The sequence below is a fragment of the Athene noctua genome, chromosome 2 (genome assembly GCF_965140245.1).
Source record: "Athene noctua chromosome 2, bAthNoc1.hap1.1, whole genome shotgun sequence".
NCBI classification, from domain to species: Eukaryota; Metazoa; Chordata; class Aves; order Strigiformes; family Strigidae; genus Athene; species Athene noctua.
The window spans coordinates 84,178,506-84,191,228 of record NC_134038.1 but is presented as its reverse complement, the minus strand read 5'-3'; the positions used below and the strand labels follow the sequence as shown (position 1 = coordinate 84,191,228).

Here is a 12,723-nt window from a genome sequence, read left to right as displayed (position 1 = left end):
TTTTAATTCCTTTTTTATCCTAATTTTTGCTTTAACACTATGAAATTTTTGAGTTGCTATGTTTTGCTAAGTACTAAATAAACCTACTGTGTACAGAATTATTTCTGCATCATGGAATGATGTGAGCCCTTCAGCAAAACTGGAATAGCACTTTTTGATCTTTTTGAGCCTCTGTTAGGATGTAACTCAAGTGTGCCTAATACTTTATGATTTTAAATGCTTTGTTTTGTTGCAAGAAAGGCTTGGGAGGATTACCGAATGTGTGCTTCAACACATATACCATAATAAATTAATATAATTCTTGTATTTATAAAACTGCCGTATTGCCATTTCACTAAAAATGTATTCCATTATTCCAGAAGTAGTATGAGCTGAAATATTTATTCTTAAACTCTATACATTGCCCTCTTCTTTTTTCCACAAAGTTTAAATTATGTATAATGAATCCAAACAGGATTCTTTAAAGAGAGAGGAAATATCTTTTGGGGATGGGAGTTATTATTAGTTTTGGATTTTCTGAAGAGCATTAACTTAACAATTAATATGATGATATATTTTTAGTACACATTTATAGTCCTTAATAATGAGGAAATACAATTTAAGAAAGTACTTTTAAATCTGAATTTTGTAACTATTTTCCCCTATCTATATCAATGTTTTAATACTGAAGGGAAGAATGAAATATAGTCATCCCTATACTTAACTGTAATGAAGAAGAATGATTTTTAAAATATGCTGAAGTGAAGTAAGTATAGTGTAAATAGTTTTCTTTGTAATGTTTTTGCATTTAAGTGTCTTCGCTTGTGTATGTGAAGCTCTGTGAAACTGAGGTGTACACTTGCTTCATTACAAGAGTAATGTATATGTACCATCTCAGCTAGATAGGCTTAGGAGTGCAATGCCTAACAGGATCATGTTGGAGGGCTAGATTTGCTGGGAGGCAAACCTGGTGCAGGCCTGTTCATACATACTATGTTTCAGGAACAACTGCTGGCATGCTACCTTACCCACCATGTGTGAGTACAGTCTGACAGAGTACTGAGTGGCACAGACTAAACCACTCTGGGGTTCATGTTAACAATGAAGAGGTATTGAAAATCTGTGGTAGGGTCCTCAAGCTCTCCTTGACTTTTTTTTTTTTTTTTTTAACATGGAAATACAACCTTGGTTTATATTTCTTCTTCTCTTTTGGCAATCTGAGGCAATGGCCTATACTTTATATTTTTTATAATGGTGTGGAACTTGTAGTCTGGAGTTGTTAGTCAGTGAAGAATCGTAATGGATGTTCTCAGTATCAGGTCTGTACCATAAAAGAAAATAGTATTGTTATATCACTGTATGTTATAAGGAAAGCAGATGTGAGTATATTTTCACTCTGTAAGCCTTAGGCTTTGACAGGGATTTAATAACACTTTATAAACTTAAACTGTTTTTAATATCTGTATAGAATATGAAAATGTTTCTGATAGTCTTTTAACATGTCAAAAGAATAAACAGCTTATAAGGTAAGTAGACAGTGAAACAGTGAGAAAACTGGAGAAAGTTTTATGATTTTATAAGTTGTCTTATAACTGCAGAATAGCAGTTAATTTAATTTGGGCTGATATAATGGGAAGAAGTAGCATATTGAAAATGATGAGAAAGTCTTGAAGAAGAGCATTTCACTGTGAAATTTCACTTCGAATTTCTGGATTTTAAGACTCATCTAAAAACATCACTCTTCTGAATTCGTAAGCATTTTTGTGACCTATTTTTTCTAAGGCTTCAATTTTTCAATTCCATCTTAATCCTATTTTATCTGGAAGTTTTCTGAATTTACACTGACGTGCACAAACTTCCTTTACAATAAAGGTAGGTCCCAACATTCATGACTGAATGTAATGTTTGTAAAACCTAATTATCTTTCTGTCTAGCAGTAAAGCTTCTTGGAGCTATCAGATGCAGACAAAAACTGTTCATAGCCCTAGTGTGAATATGAATCTTAAGAGGTCTTCTGCTTCTAGGCTAGTGTTGCCTAAACTGGGTTTTAAAGAGTTTACTCTGAGTCCTTTAAATTTATGGATCTTTAGGAGCTTAGTTTAAAATAGTTTAAATAGGATTTTAGAAGTCATACGTCTAAAATATAATAGTGGGCCAGCACCAAATTACAAACTATGAAGTAAAAAGAGCCATGTTCCTGGCAGAACTGTCCTTCCTCCTGATCAGCTGGAGAAGGATGAGGTTGGTTGTGCCATTTTGTTTGAGCGTTGCATGTTTCTATCTGTGTGTCACCTGATGCATGTATGTGTTCAATCTGTGTGTGTGCCTCTTGGGAACACACATGCAGCCTCACTACTGCTTCTAAATCATGGATTGAAAACAGGGAGCTGTAACAACCTAATCTCTATCAGGATACCAGATTTAGCAACTTTCAACAGTCTTTCATTTTTCAGTTGATTTGCTCTAGGGCCTGTGTTTTGTTTTGTCTTGTTTTTCCCCTGGGAAAGAAGAAGTTTACCCTCTGTGCATAGAAATTTGCTGTAACTATGTTGTTATGGCTGTAAATGTCAGAACTACTGTCCATGCATAACATAAAGGGTAAGATTTTCAAAATCCTTTTAATTTTAATGGCTTTCTAAGAAGTGTTTTGTATTTGTGTTTATTACTTTTAGTAATTAGCTATGGGATTTAATAGTAATTAGCTATGTAATTGGTAATTAGCTGTGACAACCTGTGCTGGTTCCTGTATGTCTTCCTCCCCAATTGTAGCAAAATATTCTGCTGAATTTTTATAAGTAAATATGTATTAATGTACTAGTTTGAAAACAAACTAGTGGGAGACACCAAATCAGAATAACAACTTAATAGGGAAATAAAAAGAGAAAAAAAAATATAAAGGCAGATAACACTGGGTTAAACTAACAGAGTCAGGATACAACCTGACACCTTGTTAATCAGGGTGGTGGTAGCTGTCTGGTAGAATGGTGGCTGCAGTCCCCCTGAAGCAGTGATCCTGTAGAAAGAAGGTCTGCTCTTCCTCAGAAAGTCCAGTGGTGGCTAAGCAGCTCCTGTCCTCTGGAAATCCAGTGGAAAAGGAGGGTCTCTGGTATTCAGAATCTCAGATTATATCCAGGGTGGAATTCTTGGTTCCTCCCTCTGGGTGGAGCATCTCACAAAGGGATAATGAGTCATAAGGCCAAATGTTGATTAAACTCATTAACAGAAGATGGTCCAGAGGGAGTTGTCTCTGAGTTATGCTGCATGGTATTGATTGGCCATTAACAGAAAGATAGTCTGGGGGGAGGAGGCAAGGAAACACTGCCCCACCTGATTTCAACAGCTCATGAGGATGGTAATAGAATACACTGCAACCTAGGACAATTAATAATGCTGATGAAGGGGAGAGAAGTCATCAATGTCTAGATCCTAGGTATATTTGTAAAGATTATGTCCATAGACTATATGTTTTTTTTAAATAAAAAAAAATCAGGGAACCCCAGAAAACATGAGTCACTTATCCTTTTGGAGTGCCGTTAACCTCACTGTAAAAATAAAATAAAATAAAAAATTATTAGTGAAGAGTAGAGAAAATAATTTATTAATAGTATCTTAATATGATTCCCCCTTCTCTCCCACACCCCCTGTAGAACTTTGCACATCTTCTGAAATGCCCAAATACACATAAAAACTTTTCCTAGGAGTTTAAGTTACAAATTTAATACCCTACCTTTCCCAAACCATGAGGTCTTTTGATCCATGAACTTGATGTAGGATCTGTCCCTGCTTGTTCTTTCAAGTCAAGTGTGACTTATCAAACAGCAACAGTCAACATTTGACTGGTAACCCAATCCCAGAAACTCTTTTTTTCTTGAGATAACCTCAAATTAGACTCTGTGTTTTTTCTAGCAGCTATAGCAGCCCACTTACAGTTCCACATGCTTTGGGAGAGAAGGTGAAACCCACAGTTCAGTTTTACTGTTTACATAGTAAACCCATACCTGAAACATGTTAGCTACACACAGCTCTTCCCAGATCAATCAACCTTTCTGAAAAGAACATACAGAGTGAATTAATCTATGGAGCATTTGTCCTTTCAAATCAGCAGTTATGGTTGCAACTGTGATGAAATAAGACATAAAACCTTCATTCACTGCAGTTTTGAACTGGAATTTAGAACTGGTGGAATGGAAGAAAAAGACATAATTTAATTGAATGACTGTGAAAAAGCATTGCATATTTGTATTTATAACGATAATGATCTGCTGTTACAGCAGTAATATTACAAAGATCTTAATCATGTATCAGCTTGGTTTTATTTTTTTACTTGAAAACATTAAATAGTAAAGAAATTTGTATGCCTATTTATGAAACCACATCACTGCAAATTAGCACAGGCTAATTATGAAGTGTAAGAAGAGTGTCAATCTCCTTCTGCTTTCTTTCTTCACAATATGAAAACAGCATCAAGCATCCCTATAAGAAATGACCTGTTTTCTAATTATCTAGTTTGCTTCCTGATTGAGAGCACAATACAAATAATAAGCATAATCAATGGCTGAATATGTTTCCAAACGCAGAGGTGTGCCTCATAAACACCGAATGAGCAATCGCTGAAGTTCAAGACTTTTGTTCTCATCTGTAACTATTCTTATCCTTTTCTAGAGGTTCTTGGCCATAGTTCATATGGGAATGGCAGATTTTGTGCCATTATGATATGTAGAGTGTCATTTTAAGGTTGCATGTGTATTCATCTGCAAAACAAGAAAAAATATTGATTGTTTATCAAGTTATTCACAGATTTGATACTGCTAAATAAATATGAATATTTCAAAGATCATTAATTAATTGAATTTATTAAAATTAAGTTATTTTAATACTGAAGTAATAATTATGGATTTAATGGATTAAGGTCTACCTCATTTCCTTATTTTAGAGAAAATAACTCAAATTGGTGTAAAGAGGAATTGCATAGACTTTTTAGTACAAAAAGGAAGAACAGCCTTTGCATGTTTTATTAGCACAGTCTGTCATGGTATCCCACATAAGAATTTACTGTGCTAATTAGAGTAATGATAAGATATTTCATGACCTTATGTCTCTGCCATACATAGGAAATCATATTACTTAGTAAAATAATTTCCGAAATAAAATTCTGCCCCTTACCTGAATAAGCATCCTTATTTTTTATATTAAGAATTATTACTCTTTTTTTAGTTGCAATATCTCTCTTAGTGACATCTGTTTAAAATAAGCATGTTTATTGGGGATAATGATCCTCTGCTGATATTCAGGTTGGTTCATGTTAGAGTGTTAACTGAAACTGGAGAGTCATTTTTGCCTCATGTTGAGAGGCTCCAGTATCATTTCAGTGACCTTGCAGGGCTATAGAAGTATCTTAGATAAATTGAATGCTTCTACTCTAAAGGTATACTTTGTGATGTCCCCCTAATTCCACAACTTGTGCACCACAGCTGATGCCCAGGTTCCTGTATTGGTCTTAAAGTAAACTTAACCTCCTCTATCACAGTTTTTACACATGGTCTCTCAAACTGTTAGTGTTCAATAATTACATCTTATAAAAGCAGTAAGGGTGATTGAGGTAATCATACAATTTTGGTAATTACATATTCTGTCTGAGTTGTGTATGAATATATCTATGGTGAACCTTCAAAATCTCACTTGCACTTGCATTGCAGACCACTTATTTACAGCTATTAGCAAAAACTCCAATTTATTTGTATGTGATTGGTTTCTATTTAGTATCAAAATGGGGTCACAGTGAAGAATCAGTCTGAAAGTTGAGTTATTTTTATTAGTGATACACTATGCTAACAGTGTGTAGGATTAAAACAAATTTATTTTCATGCATGGGTACTATAATTTTATCTTGAAGTTGTAAGAACTGAATTCCATATTCAGTTTTTCATATGTTTATTTTCCCTCAAGGGATCTCTGAAATGTTGTAACAGAAATTACATCTTTAATGTATATCACTGCCAATGTCTACAGTTTGTTGTCAAGAGAATCACTAGAAATTCAAACTCAGAATTTGAAGGAGTCTTACCTTGTTCTTCTAATTCTACCAAGTACTGTACAATTCATTCCTCCAGTCCTGAAGGAACAGAAATATGTGCACCATCTAAAAATATTGTCATGAGTACTTGTTTGAGAGTGTAATCTGCCAGCTCTCAGCTAAAAAGTAAATATTGTAATGTCCTTTGCTTTTAATTTTAAGTAAATATTGGATTTTCTACACCTACAGTTTTCACACTTTTAAGATAAATTCTGAACAATGGACTCAATTCACACAGTTTTCTTGCATGTTCAAAATATTGATGTACTATTACAGTTCTCCCTAGAGTTATTCAAAGGATAACTCAGGCCATCAGACAGACGGGCAGAGAGATATGAGCAGCTAAACAATCCACTGCTTCTTTTCGTTTTCTAAGGGCTTTGTTTTGATACAGTTGAAGATTTTATGAGGTCATTGGGACAACTGAAACCTTGTTGTTTAGGCCTTGTTTTCCACTAGCATGGAAACTGCACAGAAGGGTCCTTTCTAATCAAAGGTGTACACAGAAGAGGGGCAAAATGGTGTGCTGCAGGTGTGTAATAAGGGTAACACCAAAGCAGCAGCACTGCTTCAAAGCAAAGATCGGTACAACCTTACAGTAACTGATATTTGCTGGGCCATCCTCTTGTGTGTGTCTCCTGATGCAATTTTTGCCGTCCACCCACAGGAGATTTTGTAATTTTCCCACTGGAGCAGGGCTTTGAGGAGCACCAGATGGATTGATCACTTGTCAGGACCAGTGTTCTGACACTGTACTTCTTTTGTTGGTTACCTGCCACCACTCTCCTCGAGCAACAATCATATAGTTAAAAAGGACAGGGCATAAGAGAGAGAAAAGCAAAGGCAAAAAGGATTGCCTGATGTTCTAACCTTGTTTTTCCTCTCATGTGAGATGGACCATGTGTATCAGAGATTGATTTAAGAGATAGGGAAGAAACTATTCCTTGGCTGTTCTGCTCTTGTTTGTTTCTGTGTTTGTTATTCTGTCATCATCTGGTGTTATGAACAACTACTATGGACAATCTGTGTTGTCCAGCCACAAGTTATCAAAAATAAGAAAACAAAAAGTGACACATGCTTCTGTAACCACTAATTGGCAACTGGCGTTAGATCATATTATCATCTTGCCTTCCTAACCAGGACTACTACAATATGGTAACTGCATTCCTTTTGTTGGTAGACACCCTTTTTTTCTTTAAACTTTTAATCTATACAGATATATTTTTACAACATAATGCCTCAATATTGTGGGCTAACCCCAGCAGGCAGCAAAGCCCCATGCACCATGCAGCTGCTCACTCACTCCCCCCACAATAGAATGGGGAAGAGAATGAAAAGGATAGAAGTGAGGAGACTCATGGGTTGAGATAAAGATGGGGAAAGCAAAACCTCTATGCACAAGCAAAGCAAAACAAGGCATTCATTCACCACTTCCAATGGACAGGCAGGTGCCTAGTAATCTCCAGCAAAGCAGAGCTCCATCACATGTAAGGGTTACTTGGGAAAACAAATGCTATCACTCTGCATGTCCCTCTCTTCCTCCTTCCCCCAGCTTTATATGCTGAGCATGATGACGTATACTATGGAATATCCCTTCGGTCAGTTGGGGTCAGCCGTGACAGCTGTGCTCCCTCTCAGCTTCTTGTGCATCCCCAGCACTGGCAGGATGGGATGAGAAGCAGAAAAGGCCTTGACTCTGTACAAGCACTGCTCAGCAGTAACTAAAACATCCCTGTGTTATCAACACCGGTTTGATCACAAATGCAAAACCTAGCCCTATAATAGCTATTATGAAGAAAAGTAACTACCCCAGCCAGGACCACTAGATTGGTGAAGCACTATGTTATTTGTTCAACCAGATTTGAAGTCCTGATGAGAAAGCAGTGAGACATACATGATCATGTAGTCTGTATTCTGTTGCCACATTCCTTGCAGTCTCTCTTAGGTGTAAAATTGCTATCTGCTCACCATTGCCAGGCTTTGCTTTTACCTTCTATGGGACAATAGAAAAGATTCCTAATGTTAACGATCATTAGTCTTTGTTTTCCAAATTTCTAGACATTCGTATTCGGATGAACTGAGGATGCTAAAGAGCTTGCTGTTTTTTGAAGGTCTAAAATACTGTGCTGTATCTATTACAAAAGTTAAAGTTCTTGGTGTGAGAAAAATACTCCATTGCAAGTGTCTGTAATATGTCTGTTTTTCCAGAATAGAATTGCTTCTGTGAACAGTGTTTCTCTCTGTGTCTCCGAACTTTTCACAAGGGATATAGAACCATTAATTTAAGTTCTGTGTTTTTAAACAAGGAAGGCTGATGTTCTATCTGAAGAAAGCATGGAAATTGCATGTGTGATGAAATGTGTTTAACTTCAGGAAAAGGGAGTGAATAAGATTTCACCCTAAAGCCACAAATACATTACTGTAATTTTTAGCTCAACTGGGATAAGAGCCAGGACACTGACTCAGAAGATTAATGCACTAGACTCTTTAAAGACTCTGCCCCTAAGGACCAGTTCACATGTTAGCAATACTTTTACAGATCAGTCTTTATTGTTGTGGAATTAAGCAGTGACTTTATTGCCTTTAATTATGCTAACAGGTGTCCTTTTTCTAGACAATAGGCTATTACTGGCATCTCTAGTTCTACAAGAAAGAATTACTGGGACACTGAATCTTCTTTTTTCCCTTCCTTTTTGACTAGGGGCCTGAGATGAAGATCTAGAGCAAAGCATTAGGTAGAACTTTGTAGAGGTGCTTTAATTCATACACAGCTCTGCTTCTTGCTACACATTTCCATTTTCCAGTTTAATTTCCCCTTTCACAAGCAGTTGTGGGTATTGGTGTTGTTTAGGATAATAATTTCAGAAATGCTATTAAAGGGTGGCAATGAAAATTTGCAGTGGCAGTGAAAATGAGAGGGAGCAATATCGAGGTACTATTCCAGGAGCTATGTTATCTGCCAGTTTGGTAATGCTAAGATGCCTGCTTATGGTTGGAGATACACTGGTTATATATTTATTAAATGACTTAACTTCCTGCATCTCTGTTTTATGAGTTTTTTATAAATGTATTGTGTTAATAATGCTATTACTTTAATAATAAGTTTGAATAAGTTCATATTTTTGCCTTTTAATATTTTGAGGAATGACCAGTAGTGGTAGACTTTTAAAAAGGAAATGAGGCATATGGAATTGATTGAGGATACTGCTTTCTTTTAGTTGTTGAGTATAAACAGAGATCTTTATAATGCACACAAATCCTGTGATTTGAAAGCATAGCTACTCTCAGAATTAATGTCTAATCTACATTAGATTAATATGCATGCATTTAGTTTTATATCAGTCTTCATCTTTTAGAACAATGCATGCGTTTTCAGTTACAACCTGAATAAATGTGGCTGATAAGACCTTGTCTTGTAATAAACCATACAGAACAACAAACCTAGTACAGTGATAATGCTTTTCCAGAGATTATGTATAAAGACAGTGCTTCTCAAGATATATTGTTCAGCAAAAATGATTCACCTGCAGTTGAGATATCTCCCCCCAAAAAATGAACGCATCCCTTACAAAATTAACACAAGCTCCATATCTATTGACCGTCTACTTAAAAACCAGCCAAACAAAAGGTATTTATTAACAGTTTTACACCAGTTTTAAAATATCACAACAGAAATTACATCTGGAGAACCTCTATAATTCAGTTCTTATCTGAATAGGTAGGCAAAAAGAAAGTACCTCCAGAAACCACCAACAAACCTGTGATCTGTCCAGAAAACTTGACCTTTGCTGTTTGTCAGCATTTGTCCTCCCTTCAGCATTCGACCTTGCAGCTTTCACACCGTCACTGCTTGTGTGAACTGGGAACAGAAAGCCTGACAATAAACTTTCCTGGTGGTGTCCATCTTTTCTGAACTTGCCCCACAGTGTGTTTTCTTTTCCTTATCAACTTCGTAAAGCCCAAGAGCAGCACCTGTAGCAGTAGAACAGGTTTTGTTTTAAGACTGCAGATAGGCTCTGATCAAACACAATAACCAGCAAATTTACCTCGTGTCTTTGCAACTGTCTTTATGATTTGCCAGCATATTTGTAAATTTAAAATTTAGGAGAGACTCTAACCAGACTTCCTGAGACTCTGTAACTTCACTTCCAGGAGAGGATACTGTTCAATAACATTTTTTTTTTACTTATCTGTGCTTACACATGTATTCTGTGACTTAACTGGTGAAAGATAGTAGGAGTTAGGGTTTTTTTCTGAGGGTCAGGTTAATCAGAATTTGCCTACCACCATATATGCAACTGGAATGTTTACATGACAAAAGCACACAGATACGTTACAAAAGCAAAGGTTCTGTCCTTATCTATTCTTTCCAAGTTTCCATCTAGACTTGCCATTCTTCTTGTCAGGGTTCAGATTCCACTAACAGGACACCCTTACCCTGGCTGTCCCAGGACTCCACATCAGCCCCCCGGGGCCATCAGCAACATTGGAGCAAGGCTGGTCTCCAGCTCCCCACAGTCCTTCCCTGCCTGGCCATGTGCCTCGCCAAGCCAGATCCTCGTCCCAAGGGAGGTGCCCCATGCCCAGGACTGGGGCTGCACTGTGGCTGCCAGGCCCCGCCATCATCCACACAGGGAGCCCCTGGCACTTGGCCCCAAGGAGCTGCCGGCCCCTGAGGTGCCCTGACATTGTTGCAAGTGTTGTCAACAAAAGTCCGTAAGATGGATGTTTTTCTTCACATTTTTAACCCATGAACAAAATCCATCCCTCAGGCAAAAAAAGGTTTTCAAATTTCCAGCTAGTACGTATCTTATGCAATACTTTAAACATTATATAAAGCTTCTGTCATTGAAAATAGTCACTCTGAAAGAGGGAGAAGTGGAGCTCTGTTTGCTACCCATTGCAGAGGAGTGCAGTCTTTAATTTAGGTCTCCAAGAAGTCTTTTGTTTTCTTTTCATAAAGTTTTGTCTTGTTTCAGGATTAAAGCATGAATTTTTTTATAATATATGTGGTCATGATTACAATATCAAAATATCGTAAAGATGCTTCTCCTCTTTTTCCTTACCTGGTTGGTAAAATTCTCAGTTTTTCTGTGACACATTGTTTTGAGAGCATGCTCATGCTGTTTGCAAGGAAAAATTCAATTCCATCTGTAACACTTGGGAAGGTGTAAGAATAGAAGCCTTCCTGGAATTTAGTAAAGCACTTGCAGTCCCAGAAGCAGATATAGTCATCATGGGAGCAGTACTAAGGGAAGAGGGTAGATTAAATGAGGTTTTGCTCTCTCCCAAACTGTTCTTTCAAGAAATACATTTTAGATCAGTAGATTTCATCTAAAAGTGTTCAGGCAGAAAATGCAATAAGTCGCTATATATCTGTCCACCATGCGAGTTAGGCTTCACTTTACTTGAATGAAAGATGAAAATAAAATGAGGGACTTACCAGCTAAAGCTATTTCTTCCTTAGAAATCTCCTTATGACAAGATTTTCTCTAGGTTTTTGTCTTCAACATGAAATGGCAAAGACTGTTAACACAATGTAGGTCCTTTCACTTGAATGCATTTCACAAGTCTTGGCTTTAATCCATTTGTAATCAGTTCTGATAAAAAAAGTTAATATCATAGTGAAATGGATTAATCATCTGAGCCATAATGTTCTGTAAAAGTAACAGTATCATTGAAAGAACATACGAGTATGTTTACTTGACTAACACTTTGCATTTATTTCAATACAGTACCCTTCTGTGCTATAGAGAGGAAGCCTTCATTTTCAAAGTGGATATCTTTATGGTAAATAAATAGCTTACTTTGCACTTCGGAGGAAAAGAAAAGGAAAAACTTTAAATGAGGAAAAGCAGACAAAACTCATCCTGTTGGGTTTTTTTACAGAACTTTGTACTCACATATAATGTCCCTTCTGGATATTTTGATTAAGCCTCTGTTTTATTGAATAGATAAGATTTGGTTCAAGTGTGATTCTATCTCCAAGGGATTCTCAGTGGTGTTGACAATATATGTCAACAATTGTATCTTCTGATTCTGAAAAAAATGACATAAAGTACTATTTTTTTTTTTTTTAAATAACTACAGAAATTTTGCTTCTAACCTCAAATTTCTGTAGTGTAGCATGTTCTGCAAGCATTTCAGAATGCTCTGGTAAAACAACAGTTGCAAAGTATGCTGATATAATAAAAATAATACAGTGTATTACAAAATGCTGTAAAGTGTGTCTGCAAATTATTTTGTATAATCGCTGCCATGACAAATGATTAAGTATAGATCTATAAATAGCTAACATAAAAATATAATCTGGAAACTATTGCAAAAGATGAAAGAAACATTGGAAAATACTAATTTTTCTGATCATGGTAGACTACTGTTACAGTACATTTGTTAATAATTTTAACAGTTATACATTAAAGTACAGAAGACATACATTCAAAATGTAGATTTGTTTATTTTGAGACACTATCTCCTTGTTCAGCTAATATCCTATTAAGTCAGGAAACTAAGAGCGAGTGCAATGTAATATGAAGTATATTTGTAGTAAAATTGAGTTTGGCTTGTGTAATTGTTTCTTGACATAACTTTTGGATATTCATAATTTGTGTCAGTTCTGTCTTTTCACTTTTGTTCAGGTGAAACCTTCTTTTTCCTTGGTAGTATTTCTA

General features: G+C 36.2%; 1 protein-coding gene across 3 annotated transcripts in view; it reads left to right on the top strand.

The window, feature by feature from the left end:
* The window catches only part of CDH18 (cadherin 18), a 582,223-nt gene that overhangs the window by 431,453 nt on the left and 138,047 nt on the right, over positions 1–12,723 (top strand). The window lies entirely within an intron of this gene.